Source organism: Perognathus longimembris, chromosome 4 (genome assembly GCF_023159225.1).
Source record: "Perognathus longimembris pacificus isolate PPM17 chromosome 4, ASM2315922v1, whole genome shotgun sequence".
Classification (NCBI taxonomy): domain Eukaryota; kingdom Metazoa; phylum Chordata; class Mammalia; order Rodentia; family Heteromyidae; genus Perognathus; species Perognathus longimembris.
The window spans coordinates 528,403-551,976 of NC_063164.1; the positions used below are offsets into that span (position 1 = coordinate 528,403).

General features: G+C 43.6%; 1 protein-coding gene and 1 non-coding gene across 4 annotated transcripts in view; one reads left to right on the plus strand and one right to left on the minus strand.

Annotated features, from left to right (window-relative positions):
• LOC125350116 (high density lipoprotein binding protein) overlaps positions 1 to 23,574 on the plus strand; it is a 70,925-nt gene that overhangs the window by 12,821 nt on the left and 34,530 nt on the right. Inside the window, exon 1 of one of the 3 annotated variants that reach the window (XM_048344355.1) lies at positions 19,998 to 20,140. The exons of the other annotated variants lie outside the window; for them this stretch is intronic. The gene's annotated coding sequence lies outside the window, so the exon portion shown is untranslated. Of the gene's footprint in view, positions 1 to 19,997; positions 20,141 to 23,574 lie in introns of those variants that run through there. 3 annotated transcript variants of the gene reach the window in all.
• Positions 17,224 to 17,336, minus strand: LOC125350979. The gene has a single exon (XR_007210878.1). It is a non-coding gene; the product is annotated as a U5 spliceosomal RNA (small nuclear RNA).

The window sequence follows — 23,574 nt, forward strand, 5'->3', positions numbered from 1 at the left end:
ATATTCCCAGCCCGTCCACATAACTCTTAATCTGAAGTGGAACCAACCAGGCATTGTGCTAAAATACACACTGTAAAGTTGACCTGTGCCCCTCATTGAATTAGCAAACATTTCTTTTTCACCAGGTACAAACCATAAAAGTAGGTTTCTGGTAAGGCATGAAAAAAATCAAAGTCAAAGTGGGGTACTGGTGGCTCATCTCTGTAATCCTAGCTACTCTGGAGGCTGAGATTTGAGGATTAAGGATTAAAGCCAACCCCAGGCAGGAGAGTCCACGAGATGTATCTCCAGTTAATCTCCCCAAAAGCTGGAAGTGGAGCCTGTGATTCAAGTGGTAGAGCATTAGCCTTGGGCAAAAAAGCTCAGGGGCAGTGCCCAGGCCTGAGTTCAAGCCCCAGGACTGTTTCTCCCCTCCCTCCCCCCACAAAAAAACAATCTAAGTGGTTAATGCATTTAAGGCCCATCTCCATAGGAACCTGCTGCTCATTAGCGCTGGCACTAAGTCAGTCTGCAGTCATCTTCAGGGATTGGCTTCCTAGTCTAGTTTACTGCTGTGTTTGTGTTTCTGTCATTCCAATGACATAGCTCCAGTGCTTCTACCACTTCCCTTCTGCCATTAAGGCACAAGTTTGAAATGATTCCCCTCTTTATTTTGCCTGCTTCTACACCCACTCAGGATTGCTGATGTGCTATCAGTGCCTCATGCTATTGCTATTTTTTGATTGATAATGCATTTACTTGTTCTGGATTTTTCTTAGCAGAGGAATGTGATAATGGCAGGTGCCCACACTTGTTTGAGGGGTTAACAGGATACTCTTGATCGCTAAAGGCAATATTCTATACACTTGTCCTTTCACTGACTTTTTGGGGAATAAGAGTGGGCTGTTAGAATCCATATCTACTTTGTTAGGTTCTGGAGAAATTCTGGATGTAGAAATAATCCAGTCTGAAGGCCAATTCTCAGGGCGTAGATTCATAGTCCAACTTTTTCTGAGGTTTGTATGTGATTGTATTAACAAACTGAGGTCCAGGAATGCTTAAGTCAGTGTGCCTTCTACCATTGAGCATAGTTTTCGGGATCTGCTGTCCTTTGTACCATTCAGTAGTGAGACACTGTATCACTCGATGCTACATACAGCTGTCTTCTGCAGTGCTGCCTTTTGTGTCTTGCTTAGTTTCTGTACTGATGATCATCTTCATTTAGCATCATTTCATTGACCTTTTTGGCATCCTCTTGTGTGTGGGCTTTGGTTAGCCTGAGAACTGCACTGATGCGGGGGAACAGTGGTTTGTGGCCTGTATAGTACTGGACTGCCTGATCCAGTACACAAGCAGGAAGAGACTTTTCCTTCACAGCTGATTTGGCTAAGCCCAGTGCTACTCTGGTTTATTTTAGGAGAGTGCAGTCCATGTTTTTTTCCTTGCTACAGAAGTCACTTAGTGCCGCCCAGAGATGCTCTGTGGAATGCACTGGTGGTTGTATAGGTGTCAAACCTACACCCTAGCAGTAAGAGCTGTGATCCTGCAGGATCACAAGGACCAAGTGGCTGAGCTCCTTACTCCAGTTTTGAGGCACCTGGGAGAGGGAAAGCTGTCTTCTGTGAGTTCATTGACAACACCACCTGCAAAGCAGCCAGCCACTGGAGGTTTGTAGGCCTGGAGGGAGCCAGCAGTTACAGAGGTTGCCATGCAAGAGGCCTTGGGAAAACGACCCAGGAACAAAGAGTGGTGTGGAGGGAAAGAATAACAACCATACAAGTTAGAACTTTTTGAAATGGACGTGAAGATGAGTTACTTCTTAATGTTCCCTTTCCAATGTAAAGTATGGTTTTTGGCTCCTTATGCACACTCATTACTCTTTTTCTTTTTTTTTTTTTTTTTTTTTTTTTTTTTTTTTTTTTTTGGCCAGTCCTGGGCCTTGGACTCAGGGCCCGAGCACCGTCCCTGGCTTCTTCCCGCTCAAGGCTAGCACTCTGCCATTTGAGCCACAGCGCCGCTTCTGGCCGTTTTCTGTATATGTGGTGCTGGGGAATCGAACCTAGGGCCTCGTATATCCGAGGCAGGCACTCTTGCCACTAGGCTATATCCCCAGCCCACTCTTTTTCTTTAGCACCTAAAAAGAGAAAGAGTGGAAAAGAAAAACTTGGCACTGGTGGCTCACACCTGTAATTCTAGGTACTTAGGAAAAAGAAAGGAAAGCCTATATGCTGTTCCATATCTAGGAACCCCCCTATGCTTATTACAATGTATGTATGGGTAAAAGTTTGTGTTTACTTTTTCTTCTTTCTCTGTTCTTGAGATTAAATATAGTATACTGATTCCTGAGCCTGGCCAGTAATTACAGATGCATACTCTTCATCCTAACAATTCCTAGCTAATGTAAATGAAATCAAATAGGCTACGTTCTCCTGACCTGTTCCAATGCTACAAAACATTGTAGACACACATAGGACACTCTTATGTGAAGTGCTTTCTAATGATATTAATACTTATTTATAAGTGTTTCTAATGGGATTATGAATTGTGTTTACTTAAAAATTTAGGTGATTTTATAAATATTGTCTTAAATTTATGTACTAGAGATCATTTTGAAGGCTACATCTTTGCTTTTGTTTTTTCTTTTGAAACAAGGCTTCTATTTTAATACATTTCTTCCTGTTGGGAACTGACTTGATACTAGCCCCTGAGACCAGAGTTCCCTGTTGCCCGCACAGTACACTGAGGGACTGTGGGACTGCCTTGTACAGTGCTCTTGGACTTCCAGGGCTCAGCCCAGCAGTCTGTGGGACATCTTGATGAGAGCCATAATACCAAGCCTGGAGCCACTGTTAGTTTACACAGGTGCCATCAGTGATTGTCACCCTGTCCTTCTGAGATTGGTAAGTGAGCAGAGAAAGAGATGGTGTTTCTGGACAGAGTCAACAGTTAGAAGCTGGTTTGCCCTCCATTGGCCATATAAAGGGTGCTTTTGTTTTTTAGGAGTGATTTATGTTTGGTGCAAATGCTGTTGTGGTTGATCTCACCTTCCTGTCCTGGAGCTTGGGTCTGTTGAAATGCTAAGTGAAGAGACAAGGAGCAAGTTAGGGTCGAGAAGTGGACCTTTGGGTTTCAGGCAGTGTGTGTGGACTGAGCTACCAATGGAGGTTCTTTTCTCTTCCAACCAAATCACACCCATTAATTTCTACAATGTTTAGATTTTTTACAGTGCTGGGCACTGGTGGCTTATGCCTCTAATCTTAGCTACTGAGTAGGCTGAGATCTGAGGATCAATCCCAGTTTGAAGCCAGCATGAGACTCTTATCTCCAATTAACCACCATAAAGAGCCAAAGGACAGTGCCCATGCCCTGAGTTCAAGTCCCAGGTCAGCACACAATGTGCATATGTACACTTACCGTAAATAATATCTGCTTTCATGAACTTTGACAAATGACTGAGGGGCAGGTATAGTGACATTTTTTGTTATAAAGTGTGGATGAAATGTGAATTGAACTTTGTTCTTGAACTTTAATTGAATTTGTAGTCAGAATTTGGGTTTGGCTTTGAACTTGAATGAGCATTATTATTTGACTTTCTTTCCTATATTGATGTGTTTATTTTCAAGTTAAGATTCTTAATTTTTCTAATTATATGCAGTACATTTCTCTATTAATTTTTATCTTTATTTTTGTTAGTTGTCCGAAGGCATTTCAATTCCAGAAGTCACATTGTGAGCACAATGCATCTTGAGCCATTAAGTACTTTTCTTGATTAATATAATTGCAAACATACTCAACAAAACAACATACCCACCAGCACATTAAAATAACACAAAATGCATTGTATACATCATTTGGCATGTTACATTGAATCCCCTTTGCACAACTTTTTAAAGGAAATAAAAGCTAAATGTTTCTAAAAATATATATCAATGGATCCAACTTGGGTGCATTCCAGAGATGTAAGGATTAACACAACATATTATAGAATCATATGGTCATCTCAATAGACAGATAAAAAAGCCATAGCAAAAAAAAAAAATCCAATTCTTTTATGACTAGAGCCCTGAAGAAATTAGGGATAGAAAGATCATACCTCCACCTCATAAAGGCTACATGTAATGTGTAGCCAACAGTTTACTGGATAGGGAAAGACTCAGAACATCTCCTTTAAAATTTGGAATAAGAGAATTTTGCTGCGTCATTAATTTTTGGCATTATTGGAAGTGGCCAGGAGCTGGTGGCTCGCACCTGTAATCCTAACTTTTTAGGAGGCTGAAATCTGAGGGTTGAGGTTCAAGTCCAGCTCTGGCAGGAATGGGGGTGAGACTCTTATCTCCAGTTAGCCACCTAAAAACCAGAAATGGAGCTATTGCTCAAAGTGGTAGAAAGCTAACCTTGAGCAGAAAAGTTCAGGGACAGCACCCAGGCTCTGAATTCAAGCTCCACAACTGACCAAAAAGCAAACAAAAAAGATTATTGGAAATTGAGCCATGACTCAAGAGGAAGAGTGCTAGCTTTGAGGGAGAGAGAGAGAGAAAAAAAAAAGATTATTTTGAACTTAAAGGGAAGTTGAAAGTAGGGTCTATTGCTTTTTATTTGAACCATTGAAATATTTTCCTGGCCCACAGTCCAGCCAGGCTGAATCATTTACCTGCTGATCTCAGACCCACTTAGACCTCTACAAAATGACCTATCCAGAATCACCTGTTAACATGTTATGGTCAACTAACCTTAGTCTCCTACAAACTGGAATAATCTGCCTTGCCTTGGCTTCCCTAACTGTGATACTTTAAATGATTCCAGGGAGCTATTTTTGCAGAATGTCACTTAGATGCTTTGTCTGGTGTTTCTCTCTGATTAGATGTAGGGCTTGTCTTTGATGAGAATAACACAGAAGGGATACTGAGGTCTTCTGCATCTTGTCAGATAGGATTTCCGTTTGTCCTATTATAAATTACAGCTACTTTAATCACTTAAGATGATGCCTGCCAGATTTTTTGACAATGAAGTCTTTGTAGTTAAGTATACTATACTTTTGAAATTAAATCAAACTTACTTTTAATTATTTCAGCTATCACAAAGTTTACTTTGATCAATATTGACTTACAACTTCCCATCTTTTTCAGTAAATATTGTCATCTTGTCATCATCATCTTATTTTGTACTCCTAATATCTGGTTTGACCCCTTGGGCTAGTTTCTCTGCTACTGTAGGTTGTTCCCAGCTCTTCATATAAATATTTTTTTAATTTTTATTTTTGTTCCATACCTGAAGTCCACCCTTTAAAAAATTTCATCCTTTATTGTTTTTTATTAGTGTATATTTATTGTACAAAGAGATCTACCCTTTTTATTCTTTCATGGAGGCCAGCTTCCTTTCATGACATTGACTACTTTGAGAAGTACAGGATCTAGGCACCAGCCAGGTAGGTTGTTGTTGGAGTGTTATTATCCTTAAGCCTTCTCAGTTGATTTGAGCTGCAGAATGTATGTTCATGTGTACATCTCTATATTGGAAAACATGAGTTCATTTTAGTATACTGACTTCTAACTGTATTGCTTGATTTTCTCCCTTACCCAGTAGTTAACTATTTTCCAACAGTGGTGATCCTAGATCCAGAAGTCTTTGGATAGATTTACTTCTTGATTAGATATCATGTATATATATAAAACCAGCCTCTTCCTGTGAACCCTTCCCAGATTGTCATAAGAGCAGTTAACATTGTTGATAACATGTTACTGTATGGTTGAGTGGTTGATAGCCTACCAATATTTAATAACCCACACTTGTTTTTTCCTTGTAACAATGCTTCCATGGGCCTCCTTGTACTTTTTAGTGTATGTTACTGTAATCTGCTGGTGCCTCTGGAGAACAGCTTCTCTGAATTGCGTCATGTGTGTGTTTCTATTTCCCTGCTTCTTTCTAATTTTATATGTCCTCACCCTTTGAGTAGTAGACTCTTCCCTTACAGTTGCAAAAACCGAATAATCACTTGTTTGTCTTTGCCAATCTCATTGATTAAGGGCTGCCTGAGGATGAACATCTGTGTGTTTAGGGGAAGTTTAGTTAATTGTCTGTAACTTTGACATCTTAATGTAGCCTAGCCTAGTGAGATGTTTTCCAATCAGAAAAACTTAGTTTTTACATACTAACTTCTACCTCAGCTGTTCTTTGCTATGTAAAAGCTCATAAGCCTTGATTGGTCAGATGAATCAGTGTCTTCCTTTAATGATTTCTACTATCTGTCATTGAGGCATTTTTGTCCCTTCCTCTCCCAAATCACAGGTTTTCTTTTTCAGTCTTCCAAGTCTTCAAGTCTTGTTGATATTCAGATCTGTAAACCAACTCAGATTTATTTTGGAGTATATTGTGAAGTAAGGATTAAATGTTGTATTTTTTCCAAAGTGGGTAGTAAATTAGCCTAGATCTGCTAATCAACATCCTTCCTTGGTGATTCAAAAATGGCACTTGGATCAATCAATAAAATCATGGGTATGTTTAAGTGTGTTTCATATATTGATTTCTCTCTTCCTTAGCCTATAACACCAAGTCGTAATTACCATTATTTTGTAATTTTTTCTCTGGTCTTGGGGCTTGAACTTGGGGCTGTCCCTGAACTTTAGTGCTCCATCACTTAAGCCACAGCTCTACTTGTGGCTTTTTTTCCCCCTGTAGTTGAGGGGAGATAAGAATCCCTATACACTTGCCTGCCCACGCTGGCTTCGAACTGTAATCTTCAGATCTTAGCCTCTTGAATAGCTCAAATTACAGGTATAAGCCACCAGCTCCTGGCTACAATTTTTTTAAAGTTTTATTTTATTGTATAATTTCTAGGCTTATTTTGGTTTTAGGTGAATTGAGAATACTTTTACGCGCACACGCGTGCGTGTGTGTATGTGTGTGTGTTGGTCTTGGGTACTGTCCCTAACCTTTTTTGCTCAAGGCTGACGCCCTACCACTTACGCCACAGCTCCACTTCCAGCTTTTTGGTGGTTTCTTAGAGATAAGAGTCTCACAGACTTTCCTGCTTCTGCTGGCTTTGAACTGTGATCCTTGGATCTCAGCCTCCTGAGTTGGTAGGGTTGCAGGTGTGAGCAAGAGGCAATTGGTCCTTTTACAGTTTAGGGTTTTTTTGTTTTGTTTTGTTTTGTTTTTAAGTAAAAACCTCTGGGATGTTGTATTACTTTCCTTCAACCAATAGCTTACAACAATTTACTTTCTCACAATATGGGAGGCCCCACATTCCCTCTGGGGGCTTTAGGAGAGGACTAAAGGAATGTGCCTCTCTATTATAAGGGCACTTGCTATGAACTTGTGCTAGAGCAAGCATCTTTTGTTAAATTTCCTATCTGAGTCATAACATCATCTCTATGATTTCAGGCTCTCTCTCCTGTGGGCAGGCACAAACATTTCTGTGTATGTATATAACTGCTTTGCAGTCAGCCCGAACTTCCTTAAGTGTTTCTAGGACTTTACCAAAATATTGCGGTCTTCTAGACACACAGTCATTTACAAACAGTGGTATTTGTCTTGTTATATTTCTGTAGCTGGCATGCTTGCAAGTCTTTGACAGTAGTAATATCTTTGTCATTTTGTTAATTATTTTAGTATAATGATTAGGAAATAATGTTAAGTTAGCCATTTTTAAAGTGATTTTTCTGTCAGTTATCATAAGCCTCTATTAAGCTAATAAACATTTCCTAGAATTAAATTGTTCTTGCATTTCTAGAGTAGACCGTATTAAATCATAGTATCAATTTTGTGATAGGTTTGTTTGGCTAGTATATTATTAGAATTTCACAGTTTTGCCAACTGGTTAATAACAGGTGATCTCTTCTTTGCAACATCTACTTTTTGTTTTGGGAGATGCAAAATCCTGCCTTTATTTCCCCACCCCACCACCTTGGAGAACTTTCTTTTCCACAAGGTACAAGGCCTGTGTTTGCATAGAATGGCTCAGCTGCCCGTGTGGACTCTGGTTGGCTGTGACTTGTAGACATATCACAGCCTTTCGGCCCCTGGGCTATAGTTACTTGTCCTCTAATGGGCTCAGAACCCAATTACTGCCAGTGAGATACAAAAATAATTTGTAAGGCCCCATGAGCAAAGAAGTTCTTATTTCCTAGGGAGCTACCAGAAAATATAATTGCAGTCCTTTTTAACACTGTCTCAGAACCAGTCAAAGATAATATTCTATCACTGTACTCTTCCTCTGTTTGTGGTTATATGCTTTTTCCTTTACCTTTGTGGAACTAAAGGAAATTGTTAGACAAGTACTCTACCACTAATTGGGCCTAGAACTCAAGATCCTCCAGCTCTGCCTGGATTCAGAATTCTGGGATCACTGATGTGTGCAACCACACCCTGGTCCTTCTTTATCTTTTACATACATGATCTAAAGGCCACTTTGGTTACATTTTGGTTCCACCTATAAATACCAGTTAACCTTAGGATTTTTAGTTTTTATCTGTAACATTTACTGGTTCCAGGAATTAGGACTTAGATAATTTTTTTTCTGATTTTATTTCTACACTTGTTAGTTGCCAGTCTTACCTAAGAAAGGGTTTCCTGTGTTAATTTTGGTTGTCTTGAAATGTGATTCCTACATAGAAAGGGAAAATGAACCGTTTCTTTATTGGTGCTGGGACTGACAGCTTCCAATAGTGAAATGTGTTTTTGTAGCTTCCCCCCCTAAAATTATATACTTGTTGATTTTTTTTAATACTTGTAATTAAGCCCATTGTAGCCATTTTAGGCAGTCTTACTGTTACACCACTAATCCCACCCTGCTCCTTAGTCTTAGTCCCTCCGCTGCTTCTTTGCTTTCTGCCACGGCAAGACTATCCACCCTGTTCATATCTGCTCAGGTTCAGAGTTGGCCATGACTCCAAAGAGGCTTACTCCCCCTCAGTGAGAATGGTATTGGTCACCATGGTCTCTGGCCAGGGGTATTGATTGTCACTGGGCTGTTTACTGTACAGATAACTCAGGAACCCTCCTACTTTTTCCCCCTGCATGGTTTATAGACACTTACTTAAGTAAAAATTGATGACATATTTATAATTTTCTATCCTAGAACATCCAGACAGCTGTCTTGTCTTAGAATGTGTAAGCTTCAATCTTGCTGCTGACCTATAGACCCTTTAATGTTATAAAACCAAGTGTCTACCTACAGCTCTCAAGTTGGACTCTGTCATGTAGTCCTGGCTGGACTTAAACTCATGACCTTTCACTCCAGGGCCCAAAGATGGGACTACAGGCTATTCCACCATACCTAGCTCCAATGTTCACTTCCCAACCTTGGCTTAAAACTCAGTGTGCACTGTTTGTTATCATGTAGATGCTTCACACCTTTATTTGAGGTCTCCACTCTGGACCCAAGAGCAGGGGATGCAGACAAAAATGTACATACAAGTACTAGAAACTAGCAGACATCTCAGATACCACCATTTCAACTTCTGCTTTTCTAGGAGTGCTTGTATCCGTAACCAGACCAGCTTGTTCTTTTCTACATTTCTCAACCTTCTTTTGACCTCTGGCAGCAAATTTCCAATGCTGAGAAGACCGCCAAGAAATTTATAAGGTTTTTACCTAAATGTATATCTTTCTTAGGCTGAAAATCATGGTTCTTAATGTATAGACTTGATTGCCTACCAACTTACCCTAGAGCAAGCAACATATAGGAAACTATACCTATTGTTCGATTTTTATTTATTGTAGTGTTTTTTCTCCTCTGGCTATGAATCATGATGTATTAAGGTGAGTGTAGTTTCTGTCACTGTCCCTGCTCCTTTGTTACTTCCCCGTTGTTTCCTTCTTTTTGGAAATATAAACAGATACATATACCTTTGCATTTCTGTCTTTCTGTCACAGACGATTGCATGGTCTGTGCCTGCTTTTAATCCCATGTTCTGTGTTGCCTCATTTGTGGATGGAATGTGGTTTATTCACCTTGTTTCCATCTGTAAGTTGTGTTTGTTTCCAAGCATTTTTAGCTCTCTATTTCTGTCTCTGTTCTTTCCCTTATAAGATAGAGTTTTCACATACTAGCTAGATTACCTCTTCATATGATGCTGCAGTTTCCTGCCACCCCTCTCAGACCATGTAGCTAGCATCCAAGGTCAGCCTGGCACTGGTGGCTGTGGAGGGCACTTCTGCCTCCCTTGTTGCTGATCCCCATTCCTGTTGTCCAGCTTTTCTGTGATTATTCCTGGGAGCCTTGGAGAAAGGTCCTTAACTTCCTTCCCTCTTTGTGTAGTTCTCATTTTTTTTTTGTAGTAGGAACTATGGTTATGTTCTTGTACTATCCAGCTTCTCACTTGACAGATGATACATATAAGTTAGTACCTCTCAGATAGGAGTTATGTTTTCAGAGTCCACTATTTCAACTTTCTAATAAGTTAGAGGAAAAGTATTGCTTTGTTCTGGGTATTGTACTTGTATTACTATAGTTCTTTGAAGAGGCGTAAGTGTTCACAGAAACTCTTTAGACCCAAAAGTGAGATTTGACTCCTGAGATTAGACCCATAAAAGATAGTCCAGAAGAGACAGGCAGTCCCACCAACCAGCTCATTTGACAAACAAGGAAGCATGCCAGGTGAAGAGAGTGATTTGCCTAGTGTCACCAAGTAGATGGCACCCTCTGAGTGCCAGGTTGCTATAAACTGGAGAAGAGATAACCCCAAACAAACACTTGGTTTTCTGATGTTATTTCTTTCTGTAGAAAAGCATTACATCCCCATATGTTTGTCATTTTGTTGCTTTGTCATACTGGGTTTTGAATCCATGGGCTCACACGTGCTAATAATAAGCAAATGTACTTCTTAAGCCATGCTCTCATGATTCATGGTACTTGCATGCATATTCTCTCTCTCTCTCTCTCTCTCTCTCTCTCTCTCTCTCTCTCTCTCTCTCTCCCCCTCTTTTCCTTTCTCCCTCTGTCTTCTATGTCCTGTATTTTGACTCTAAGACAGGGTCTTAGTTGTGTCCCTGGCTGACCTGGGGCTAGAACTCTCTCCTTTTGCCTCTTCTCTCAATTCTTAAGTGCTACACCCATGACTTTACCTAGCTGTTTGTGTGGGTTTGTTTTTTTTAACATGAATTAAACTAAGTCTAGCTTATGGAGCTTTGTAGGAAATAAATGAAAAGTAATAAATCCTTACCCTTGATTAAACGTTGAGCTGTTTGGTTTCTTGTAGTTCAATGAAATTTATACTCAGATTTAGAGTGATTTCTTGAATTGCAGAACCTATAATAACTACTGCTCTACCAGCCTTTGTTGCCTTTTTCAGAATCAGAAACACCATTACAGTTGAGGTGGAACTCCTTGTCCAGCTCGAGCTCATGGGTCATGGGCGCATCCCACCCTAAAGCATGGTTAGTCTTTCTCACAAGTCACTCAAAGGATCTCCCCTTGAGAGCAAGGCAAGGCATCATAATGGAATGCCCTTCTCTGGTGGGCATTGGCTCTGCCCACTTACTTGTTCTTGGGGCTCCAGTTTAGGGAAACGTGATCACTCTCGGGGCCTGTTTCCTTGTGCCATGTGAAGTGTGTCTCCACAGATTGTCCCTGCTTGTTCCTGGAGGTGGGGCTGTAGCTTGACAGCTCTCCAGATGTGCACCTCTCCAGCATAGATCTGCAGATTCTCAAAGACAGCTCTGTATTGTTCTACCAGGCCTACAGTTTCATGGGTTAAAATCAAGGCACAGCTTTTCTGTAGTTGCCAGCCCTTTGCAGTGAAACTGACAACAGAATTTTACTTGAGTTCTTGCTGAACACATGGTCTTCCCAAACAGCAAAGAAAATAAATCTTGAGACTGCCTTCTGCTCATGCAGTAGCCACTTCTGCCAGAGCAACTCTTTGCTTTTCAAAGTGGAAGAGTCCCAGATGAAAGTAAGGGGCACCTTCTGGATCTCACAAAGAGCATCTGCTGGCCACGTACTCTTCTGGGTGGGTGGTGTAAGAACTCAGACCATGCACTGTTTTTATGTGCCATCCTCCTAACTCCATGCTCTTCAGCTATACTCTGGGTCAGGCTGCTCCTCCCCTACTAGCTGCTGGTGTTGGGTTAGGTCACTCCCTCGCTTTTCTGTGTTTTATTTTTCTCCAAGACTTGAGTGACCTTCCAATATGAAAGCATGTCTCTTTCACCCAGGCTGGTTACACGTGGGTAAGTCACAACTGCCCCTTTGTGGTGGGTAGCAGTGAGCGTGGGGTGATGGTAGTGAGACTCTGATGTTCACTCTAGCATTTGGAGGCATGATGAGGCCTCAGCTCTACCATGTGAAATGGGTATACTATTTGGGTTCCCGTTACTTTCTTCTTACTTAACAAAAGGATTTTCAGTATCCGTTTGGTTTAATTGGATCAAAAATTAAAGAACAATTAGAAAGTAGGACTTTTTCAAATGTTAAAACACTTCCCCCCAATGAAATACTTTTTAAAAGCAAATAACTTTGAGAATTTTGGTCTGGTAAACTTAATATTGGAAGCGTCATATACTCTCTCTTTCTCTCTCTCCCTTTCTCTCTCTCTCTCTCTCTCTCTGTGTGTGTGTGTGTGTGTGTGTGTGTGTGTGTGTGTGTGTACGTGTATACTATAGCTTAAACTTGGGGCCTTATCCACTTGCTTGGCTTGCTTGGCTTACTTGCCTCCAATATCTGCTATTTTGCCTGGCTAATTGGAGATGGAGTTTCATGGACTATTCTGTGTGTGCTGGTTTGAACTGTGATTCTCTGATCTCAGTCTCCTGAGTAGCTAGGATTATAGGTGTAAGCCACTAGCACCCAGCTGTTTTGTGAGGGGGTTTTTTGTTTGTTTGTTTTTTTTCCAGTCCTGGGGCTTGGGGTCAGGGTCTGAGTAGTGTTCCTGGTTTCCTTTTGCCCAAGGCAAGCACTCTAACTCTTGAGCCACAGTGCCTCTTCTGGCCTTTTCTGTTTATGTGGTGCTGGGGAATCGAACCCCGGGCTTTGTGCATGCTAAGCCACATTCCCAGCCCTGTTTTGTGCTATTTTTAAGTGTGGCTACAGTAACAAGCAGGTTTGAAAGTAAGCCCAGTGGAGTCTTCCTAAGAAACCACATCCCTGGTGGGAGCTGCTGCTCAGGGCAACCAGGCCGTTCATTAGTGGGCCTGCCATCAACTACTTCATTCCTTGGGGCTGGAGATTTGGGCTGTCACAGGTCACTGATAGAGGGCACTTAGGATGTTCTGAGGTACCAAAGTAGGGATTGTTGAATCAAAGAATATTTGTATTTTAAATGTCAATATGTAATTAAAATATGTGTGCTCTCCAGCGATACCACACTAATTTATTCCTCCATCTACACGTTTCCTATGTTTTCTGTCATCAAATTTTATTTTTGCCAAACTGAGAGTAACATGTAGAATCGAATCCTACTTTTCATTTGTATTTCATTTTATACAAAGTAAATAAAATTTCATATGTCTATTTGTATCCTTTGCCCATTTTTAAAATGAATTATGAGAATTCTTGGAACTATCCCAAGTCTAACCATTCATCTCTTCCCCAGATGTCTCTCAGATGCCCATCTGCCACATGCCCTGAGTGTGGGGCACACAGGATATTTTCATGACCCAGATGATCACAACATTTATTTTCACCCCGAATGGAAAAGTGTTCATTATGAACAAAAGCTGTGTAACAAATGATTTAAGATTTTTCCTTTCAGAGTATAAAGTTTAATAAGAGAAAACCCCCTTTGTCTGCTGTAGTTTGAAAAAATAGTTACCATAGCACCACCATTCAATGAGAATGTAAGATTGGCCACATAGTTAATTTTTATTTTTCTAGTATCTTCCTTAAAATATAAAAAGAAGCAAATAGCACTATATTTCACTTCACCCAAATATCATTTTCACAAGTGAGCAGTACAAAAACTACTACAGGTTGGGGATATAGCCTAGTGGCAAGAATGCTTGCCTCATAGACATGAAACCCCTGGGTTCGATTCCCCAGCACCACGTATACAGAAAACGGCCCAAAGTGGCACTGTGGCTCAAGTGGCAGAGTGCTAGCCTTGAGCAAAAAGAAGCCAGGGACAGTGCTCAGGCCCTGAGTCCAAGGCCCAGGACTGGCAAAGAAAAAAATAATAATAATAAATAAAAACTGCTACAGGGCTGGGAATGTGGCTTAATGGTAGAGTGCCTGCCTAGCATGCATAAAGCCCTGGGTTCCATTCCTCAGTACCACATAAACAGAAAAGGCCAGAAGTGGCACTGTGGCTCAAGTGGTAGAGTGCTAGCCTTGAGCACAGAGAGGCTCTGGGACAGTGCTCAGGCCCTGAGTTCAAGCCCCAGGACTAGCAAAACAAAAAACAAAAAACCCCCACAAAACTACAATTTTTCATATTGTGTCTTATTTACTAAGTCTATTCTTTTTTTGTTGTTGCTGTTGTAAGTTCTTTTGCTCAAGGCCAGTGTTCTACCACTTTGAGCCACAGCTCCATTTCTGGTTTGTGAGTGCTTAATTGGAGACAAGAATCTCACAGGGATTTTTCTGCCCAGGCTAGCTTCGAACCATAACCCTCAGATGTCAGCATCCTGAGTAGCTAGGATGATAGGCATGAGTCACTGGCGTCCGGCTAAGTTTTTAAAAAATATATATATGTACCTGGTTTGTATCTCAAACCTACAGTTCCTATCAGTTGAACTAGCCACATGTGACCCAGACATACTGGCTAGCACAATTCTGGAGTAGTCTGTTTCATTTTTATGGGAATTCATTAATTTGTCCCATCTGATAACGTATTCTTGAATTAGGCTTTAAGTAAATATTCCTTACCTTATATATTATAGTATATTAAATCTATTCATTTAGACTGTGATGTGTTCATTTAGTAGAATTGAATGTTGGTGTCTTCAGTAACACTTCTCTAGGACAAGTTCTTTCAGCTGTTGCTACAACTTATAGGAAAGGTCCCTAACATTAGAAAATGTGAAAGTTGACCACTTGAACAACTAGCCAAGGCAACCCAAATAATTAACAAGCAAGATTCTGAACTCAGAAGTCCAGGGAACATATTTGGTGTTCTTTCTACAGTTTGTTTACATAGTAGGTGCTGACCATTGTTAAGAGGCTTTGGGTTTTTTTGTTGTTTGCTTTAAAATTTTTTGTTGTTATGATGAAGGAGGTATACAGAGGGGCAACAGTTAACATAAGTCAGGTAATGAGTACATTTCTTTTTGGAAAATGTCATCCCTTCCCTGTCTCCCAGTTCCCCCCCCCCCCCCCACACACACATACAAGTTGTATTTCTTTTCTTTTTTTTTTTTTTTTGCCAGTCCTGGGGCTTGAATTCAGGGCCTGAGCACTGTCTCTGGCTTCTTTTTGCTCGAGGCTAGCACTCTACCACTTGAGCCACAGCACCACTTCCAGCTTTTTCTATATATGTGGTGCTGGGGAATCAAACCCAGGGCTTCATATATAGGAGGGGAGCACTTTACTGCTAGGCCATAGTCCCAGCCCCTGTATAGTTCATTTTCAACATAGTGTCTAATGAGTACAACTGCTGCATTTGCTTATTATCTTTTGTCCCTCTATTTTTCTGCCTCCCCTTTTCCTCCCCAAAACATATAAATGAACAAACAAGATTTTTAAAAAAGAGAGAGAAAAAAGCAACAAAGAAAAACTTCCTGTTTACATAGCCTGGAGTTCATTTCTGAAAAGTATCATTTTATTTGATCAGAGGCACATAGGCATTGCACCTTTGTGTTCTAAGAGGCATATATTAACTTTGCCTAGAAATGCTCCTCAAATTTAAGAAATTGCAAAAGTTAACAGTGACATGGAAGAAAAGACTTAAATTTACTCTTTCAGTTACTTCTTGAAAAGTAGGCTGTAGGCTGCTGCTTTGTCTGTCTGTATATATAGTTCAAAGCTAGCCTTGGCATGAAAGTTCATTAGATTCTCATCTCTAACTACCAAAAAAGCCAGAAGTGGAACTGTCTCAAGTGGTAAAGCATTGGGCCTTAAGCAAAAAAAAAACTAGGGGACCGTGCTCAGGCCCCGTTTTGAGTACCACCACCAGCGCCAAACAAACAAATGAACAAACAAAAAGCTATCAGGAGAGATGAAAGCATTTCTTTGTCCTGAACTGATGGCTGAGAATGGGAGATCAGTCTCCTGGCCCTAGTTCTAGCTACTGTAGCATATGCTCGTTCTTTGTCCTGACCTGACCACTGTGATCAGACAGAAATGCTACTGCACTATGTGTTGATGTGGATGTTTAAATTATCCTGCAAGCTTCTAGTTCTGTTTTTTTTAAAAGGGAAATTTATGTTTTTAAATCCCAGAATTTTTTCTTGATTCTCCTCCCCCATCTCTTTTCTGTTCTTTGTGTATTCTTATTTTTGAAGTTCTGTAAGAATATATTTGACTATCATCCTCTCTTTATGGTTTTTAACTGTGCTTTTTGTTCCATGTCTTGATTTTTTTTAATAATTCCAACTTTGTACTTAATGTATTTTCTTACTTTAAATAGTCTCTCCTGAAATTCTTGAGTCTGATCCTATTTCATTCATTTTAAAATTTCATTCTTTTTAAAATAGCTTACTTTTTTTGTTGTTTTTGTTTTTGTTTTTGGTCGGTTGTGGGGCTTGAACTCGACCTGGGCGCTATCACTGAGCTCTTTAGCTCAAGGCTAGCTCTCAACCACCTGAGCCACAGTAGAGTTTCACAGACTTTCCTGTCCAGGCTGGCTTTGAACTGTGATCCTCAAATCTCAGCCTCCTGGGTAGCTAGGATTACAGGCGTGAGCCACCAGTGCCTGGCTTACTTGTATTTCTAAAAATTATTTCTACCATACTGTGGATAGAACCAAGGACTTACATATGGTTGGCAAGTAGCTATAAACCTAGCCCTTCATATTACTCTTTGAACCTTAGACTTTTAGCCTGTGGATATCCTCTTTCCTCTGATATGAAAGTCATTTCTTTGTGAATGTGCTTGCTGTCTGTTAATTTCCAGTTTGGCCTAGAGGTTCCTAGGTAAAGAAGAGGTAGGGATTTAAGCTGTAACCTTCCTAGAGGTTTTACCCCACATCTCTAGCTTACCTCCCACCTCGGCCTAGGTCAATTATGAAGAAAAAAATCTATAACAGTGTTTTCTCCTTCTTACACACTTATACAAACACACACACATTCCCTCAGACCTACTTTCTTTTGGGGGTATAATATTTTGTGGGGTCATGGTTTTAGGAAGTCGGGAGGGTAACTATTTTAACAGTCTTGCAAATGCAAGGTCTCAAAATAATTGGTTTAAGGCACAGAGTTGTTCCTCTACAGAAATCTTTAGTAAAAAGTGAAAGTTTAAGCAATATGAAGAGAAACCAGTGTTCATTTTTTGAGGTAGTATTCACATGTTATTTCTAGTCTGAATATTCCGAACACTGAAGTCCTGAAGTCTGTATAAAACTATTTGACTTACTAAAGCTGGCTAGGAACTAAAGCTGGTTATGATCGTCAGCACAATATCCTGAGATACATTTAATACTTGATTTTGTAATGTGTCTTGTTTGGTGCTTTTTGTTGTTTTGATACCAGGGTTTTGAACTCAGGATCTCACATTTACTGGGTATGTACTCTATCTACCACCTGAGCTTCTACCATTTTTTACTTTTAGTTATTTTTCCAATAGGGTCTTGTACTTTTGCCTACACATTCCTTGTAGCTGGGATTATAGGTATGTACCACCCATATGTATGTATGTATGTATGTATGTGTATGTATGTATGTATGGTGCCAGTGAACTCATAGCCTAATGGTTTCACTTGTCTTTTTCACTCAACGCAGGTACTCTACCACTTGAGCTACATACAGCTCCACTTCTACCTTTTTTTGCCAGGCCTGGGGCACTGTCCCTGAGCTTCTTTAGCTCATGTCACAGCACCACTTCCTGCTTTTTCTGTTTCTATGGTACTGAGGAATGGAACTCAGGTCTTCATGCATGTTAGGTGAGCACTCTCCCACCCAGCCACATTCCCAGACCAACTTGTATCTTTTTAAATTGGAGAGCATAGTGATTTATCTGCCTGAGCTGGATATAAACTGTGATCCTCAGATCTCAGCCTCCTGATTAGTATTACAGGTGTGAGCCGCCAGAGCATAACTTTAATTTTTGTTTATTGGCTTCTACTAATTATACAGGGGTCAAGGGCTTTCATTATTACATCTTCACACATTTGCACTGTGTCCTATCAGTTTCCTCCCTCTAACTTGCTCATTTTCCTCCTTAAGTTTTAATTTTGTCTTTTTTTTTCTTTTAGACATAATGTCTCATGTGGGCCTCAAACTGTGCCTCCAGCTCTTGAGTGATAGACTTATAGGTGTGTGCTTCCACACCTGGCATACTACAAGGTTTTGTTATTTTTGCAGTGCTGGGGATTAAACACAGGGTCTTGAGCATGCTAGGCAAGTTCTCTACCACTGAGCTACATTGCCAGCCCTAACTACGACAACTCTGAGGTCTGCACACCATATATTTTGCTGGTATTGATTTCCTACTTGACTTCAAACTTACAGGCTGATCTAGATGCTTACTCCTCACACCCCTCTTCATCTCCCTCCCCACAATAATAAGCCCTCAAAACAAAAGGACAACAAAAACACAATTACTCTAGTGGCCAGTTGGTTAATCTTAAGGGAAAGGCACACTGAAGACCACAGTAATAGCATAAAAGAGAATGCTGAAGACTTTCACCCAGTTACCGCGTTGGCAGCTTACAGCACTGCTCTGACAATGATGCCCTGGGCTTGATCTTTGCTTCCAGCAGTTGACTTTTTTTTTTTCTGCCAGTCCTGGGCCTTGAGCTCAGGGCCTGAGCACCGTCCCTGGCTTCTTTTTGCTCAAGGCTAGCACTCTGCCACTTGAGCCACAGCGCCACTTCTGGCCATTTTCTATATATGTGGTAGGCGAGCACTCTTGCCACTAGGCCATATTCCCAGCCCCCAGCAGTGGACTTTCTTTGACTTCAGTGATCTCAGTGCTGTCATGTCCCTGCCAGCTGTGCTGCTGGCACCTGGGTTTCTGAACCTTGACCTCAGCTTGCATCTAGTTTCCTATGCAACACTCCCCTGGGTGCCTGACACTTCCATCCCAGCCTGAAGTGATTCTTTGCATCACACTTCACTGCTCTTTAATCCCCAGCTCAGTGACTTAGGCCAAGAACTTCTTTGCCATTGTTGACTTGCATGAATCATGTTCCATGTGCAGTTCCTAAGGAAGCTTCTGAGTCGGGCTGCCTGTAGCCATAATGTAAGCTCCTGCTTGTCCTCAGATCACAGTGCTCCACTGAAAAGTGCACTTTGTCAGGTCTGCTGAGGGCACCAGCCTCCGGTTGTCCTGAACAACACCATCTCATTTCCCGCTGCCTTCCTAATCTTAGGGGTATGGCCCTGTACTTGGTTATGGGGGGCAGGCTCCCCTGCGTTAACTCAGGATATGCTCAAGTGCCACCTCAGCGGAGGCTCGGATGGATGGATACACGTACGGATTCCTCCCGTGGGCCGCCTCTCAGTGGCCAGTAGCTACGGAGCTAGGAGGAAGCTCCGTGGGCAGGGGTTCTGGTCTGCTGGCCCCTGTGTCCCAGGGCAGGCGCACAGTAGGCTCGCCCAGCCTTTCGCATCTGTGTGCACCGGGTCGGGGTTTTCTGGAGGGGACTGAGTTGGTAGGAGGGCAGGCAGGGATTTCGCAGGCAGGAGGGGGAGCGGGATCCCACGGGAGGCCGGCGAGCGCACCGCCGGGCGCCGTGCTCGGCCCGGCGCCCCGGGGCTTCCTCCCTTGGGCTTCTCCTTCCCCTTGGCCCGAGCGCGCGTCGCCGCTGACCTGGGCTCCGGAGCCGGCCTCCCTCGGCGCCCGCGGGACTGCGGGGCGGCCGTCGGGCCTCAGAACTTGGGTCCGGGCCGGCGCCGGGCGCTCCGGGGACCCCGGGCTGGTGGCGGCGGCGGCGGCGGCGGCGGCGGCGGCGGCGGGCGGGGCCGGCGGCCGGTCTGACGTGTCTCGGCGGGATTGGAGCCGCCGCCCTATATAGCAGCGGAGGCCCGGGCGCCGTGTCTCGGAGCGTCCCGGCTTCTCCCGCGCGGCGGCGGCGGCGGCGGCGGCGCACGGACGGACCGACTGGCTCCCGGGCGGACGGACTCACAAGTGAGGACGGGGCTGCGGCAGTGGCGGGGGGCAGGGGGGGCTCTTGTCCCGGCGCCCCGGCCCGGCCCCGCCGTCGCGGCGGGCGGGGGCCGCTACGTGTCACACTGCGCATGGCCGCCGCGCCGGGCGCGGAAACTTTCCCAAGTCCGCCGCGCGCCGCCGCTGCCGCGCCAGCCGGGCCTCCGCCGCGGGCGCCGGGCCGCCTGCCCGCCCGCCCGCCTGCCCGGGCCGGGCCGGGCCCGGGCGGCCGCCGGTGGGGGAGGGGAGCGACCTGGCCCAGGTCGGTGACGTGGGCGGCGGGGCCGGTCTGCGCCCCTTCCCCGCGGCGCGCCGGGGCCGTGCGGGGGTCCGCGGCGCCTCCGCCCGCGGCGGGCCGGGGTCTTCGCCCCGCGCCGGGCCGGCTGGCCGCCCGCCCGCGCCGCCCCGCACCTTCACCTGCCGCGGAGCTACGTGGTCGCGGGCGGGGCCCCAGCCCGACTGAAACTTGGACGAGCCCCAGTTGCCGCGGATGAAAAATACATTACGGAAAAATACCGAATTTGGACGGCAGGCAGGGAGGCCGAGCAGGCCCTGGCCCTTTAAGCCGGTCCCCGCCCGCGGGCGCCCGTGGCCGGTGGGAGGGCCGTGCTGAGGTGGCATCTGCGAAGTTCCTCCCCGTCCGGTTCTGACTTCCAGAGCTGGGCCAGGCCGGAGCCTGGCCTGGCGGCTGACCTCTCAGCCCTGCTAGATTTCGTTTTTATTCTGAAGTTTGTAGTCTTGAAAGTACTTCATCAAAAATTCCCGTGCAGGATTTCTGAGGACGGAAAACTACACAATTTGAACTCTGAAACCAAAGTCCTCCGGGTCCCACTAGAGTATAAAGCACTTGAGAATGGCATTAGTTTAGCCTCATATATTCATTCGAGAACATTTCTGCAGAATTCTCTTGGTTGCACCTTTCACAAGCAGTTGACAAAACTTATCACAAGGGGATCAGAAACAAACGTAGAATTCATTTTAACATTCTTATCAGTAGTTTCACCTCTCCCTGCAGGAGTCCCAGCTCCCCCCCAATTTGTGGGTACCCCTTTTTCTTTAGTTGTCCATTTGCTGCATATATTAAGGGAGGTGGTGGGGACACTGTGGACATTTGCACTGTGGGAAACGATGGAAAGCCCAGGCTGTGAAGTTGCGGTTTGCATTGGGTGGACTTGAGTCACTGAGCTAGCCTCCTGTGGGGGAGGTAGTTGAGATCTGCCTTAAGACTGAGGATCTGGGGCTATAGGAGAAAAACTGCTGCTTGCAAGAGACTGCTTCCCTGGCCAGAAGGGGAAAGGACCTTGATGGCTCTATAGGGGGAGCTGAGCTCCCCAAAAAGCCATGTGTTTCTTGCTCCTTGGTGGGATTTAAAAACTGGGTTAGAGTCCTTTGGAAGACCCCTTTCAACCCTGACTTAAGCAGTATGATTCAACCCAGTGCAAATCTGAGATTCCAAATACTGGGCCAGTGTTCTCCAATAAGGGCCTACCTCAGGAGCACACCGGGGAGTGAGATGGGTGCTCTGGTTGTTCTGTAAGTTGCAGCAGCTGAGCTTTCAGTACCTAAACAGTGGCTGTCAGTTTGGGTAGATGTAGAAGAGGGGGCTGTTGAAGAGGTGCTGCTTTGCTGGACTAGAGGCAGACAGACTGTTGGGCTGGGTGCCACTGCGTTAACTCCAGTCCTGGGGCTTGAACTCGGGGCCTGAGTACTGTCCCTGGCTTTTTGTTTAAGGCTAGCACTCTACTACATGAACCACAGCTCCACTTCCGGCTTTTTTCTGTTTGTGTGATGCTGAGGAATCGAACCTAGGGCTTCATGCTAGGCAAGCACTTTATCACTAAGCCACATTCCTAGCCTAGGATTTTGAGTTTTTAGTAGAACAAAGTCTTGTTGACTGATTCCAGAACTTTGTATGTAAAATGTGTCCTTGTCTATAGTTTGTCTCAGACTGAAACGAATTGCTATTTGAAATCTGGAGGTCTACTCTACTGTCCCGAGCTGCCCATGGGCCTTTAGCATTCATGGGGAGCAGTGGAAATTCTCCCTTGTCACAGCATTGGCTTAACTATGTGTGTGTTGGGGGAAGGGTACTGTTCTAAAGCCACTTAAGTTGATGTTAGGCTACTTAGAACAGGCTCCTGTGCTGTAGGCTATACAGCTACGATGACGTTGCATGGTCTTAGGCAGCTGTTGAGCTGCTCAAGACGTAACACTGGTTCTGGAAGGTGAATAAAGACGTGGCATAGGTGTAGTTGAGCTCACATGGATGAACTGGCTTAGTGAGGGGTGAGGATCTGTGTTTAGAAGTGTTCTTGGAGTCTGCAGTGACTGGAGTGGGAGAACCAGATGGTTCTGGGCACCTACTTGCCTGGTTGGAGGACTTCAGGATGTGGAGGTAGATGGGCCTGTTCCTGCTGCTGTTTCTCCATCTTAGACTCAGGATTCAATCTGACTGTATGGCACACCTTTCCAAATTTAGGGGCATGTGGGGTTGCATGCAGCAGATGTTCTGCTTTGTGGCCTCACCCATGCAAAAGTTCCCCCAAGGCAAGATGACCCACACTTTACTAAGTCATTTTTGGTCCTCCCCAGAAGGCCTTTGAAAGTTCCTTCCAGTCCTGTGATTTTATGACCTGGTTTCTAAATCCCTAGTGGATTAGAGGGGCCTGAAGGACTTTTACAGGATAATAGCAAGAACAAAGAATCTGCAAAGTTACTGAAGATTCTTAAAAAGACAGGAGTTCCTGGCTATCCTGAAAGCTTGAACACCTGGGCAAGGTCCACATTCTGTTCTATGCCATAGCTAATACCATAGCTCAGCCAGCTCGAACAGACCAGAAACCTAATTTCAAGAAAGATAGTTTAAACAGCAGGGGAAGTTGTCCTTTTTTTTTTTTTTTATAAACTTCTGAATGGTTAAACTTAGATTTTTTTTTTTTTTTTTTTTTTTTTTTTTTTTGGCCAGTCCTGGGGCTTGGACTCAGGGCCTGAGCACTGTCCCTGGCTTCTTTGTGCTCAAGGCTAGCACTCTGCCACTTGAGCCACAGCGCCACTTCTGGCCATTTTCTGTATATGTGGTGCTGGGGAATTGAACCCAGGGCCTCATGTATACGAGGCAAGCACTCTTGCCACTAGGCCATATCCCCAGCCCCTAAACTTAGAAGTTTTGGCACTAAAGCGTCACTTGCTCTCTGATTCCTGGAAGAGTTGTCTTCTGAGAGTTAAAGATGGTTCAGATCTTGCTGAAATGTTTAGTTTGAAGCTACTAGCCCAAGACCAGAGACTTCATTTATTTTTCCAAGAGACTTACCTGTGTGTCAAGATTAGTAGCTGATGTGTAAAGAAGATTTAGACCTTTTTTGCTTGAGCAATAAAAGAATCTGAGTGGGGCTGGGGATACGGCCTAGTGGCAAGAG